This window comes from Myxine glutinosa, chromosome 1, assembly GCF_964187855.1.
Source record: "Myxine glutinosa chromosome 1, kmMyxGlut1.1, whole genome shotgun sequence".
Taxonomy (NCBI): domain Eukaryota; kingdom Metazoa; phylum Chordata; class Myxini; order Myxiniformes; family Myxinidae; genus Myxine; species Myxine glutinosa.
The window spans coordinates 371390965-371391934 of NC_136261.1; positions in this window are offsets into that span (position 1 = coordinate 371390965).

Below are 970 nucleotides of genomic sequence, written 5' to 3' on the forward strand. Positions count from 1 at the left end.
CTCCTGTCATTCCTGCCTGCAATTTCCATCCATTTGCGTACGTGAGTTTGTTTTGTTCGTGCTGTCCTGGGTAGTAACAATAAGTCTGTATAAGCTAAAGATTTCACTGTGTCACCTGCGTCTCATGTCCCTATAAATAAACGTGACTGCTTTCTGTTTGCTTATGTGTGTACATAATAATAAACCCAGTTACCCTTCTGTACGTCTTCTTCCTCTTTGCATTCGGTCGCTTTAGAGTTTTCCATATTGAGCAGCTGCGGTGCGATACGGCCAAAGTTTGGGGCAAATCGGGTATTAATCAGGGAAGCACTGTTCGGCCGCGGCAACACCACCGCTCGGTAAAATAACATCCTAATCCGCGGACCGTAACAATATATATATATTTTATTTTTTTTCAGACCCAAAAACACACTTCATCAGAACAATAAACCAGCATTTGGCATCGGCTACTTTGCCTACCTGTCCGCTTGCATACCTGCTTGGGTCAAGTGGGCTTGATATTTCGGGAAAGGGTTCAGTATGATCCACGAGGAACATCATGAAAGGCTTGTACCGAAGGCATGTTCAAGACCATCACGCAGATAATCTCCAATAGTTTCAAGTTTCGTGGGGCTGCGGGAGTGTCACCCCCAACATGGCCACCAGACTGCTTCCGGTGACTTCATTAGCTCGCGTGGGAGCGATAGACGCGTTGCGGGTAAGGTTTTTTTTATTTACGTCCGTGGTCACAGTGCACAGAGGGTTCTCTTCTTTTTTTTCCTGGCAATTTCTTTTGTTATCGCACTGTCTTCCAAACGCCCTTCCAATGACAAAAGCATAGTGTACAACATTAAAAGAAGCCACTGTCCGTCCGTCTCCTGCGTAATTCCAAAAGAACGCCATTTGGCCTGCTTTTGCTAGGGACTGGCCAGAAAAATTCAAGTTGGAGATAGATGTAAAATTACTATGTGAGCTGCTAGAGCTCTTCAAG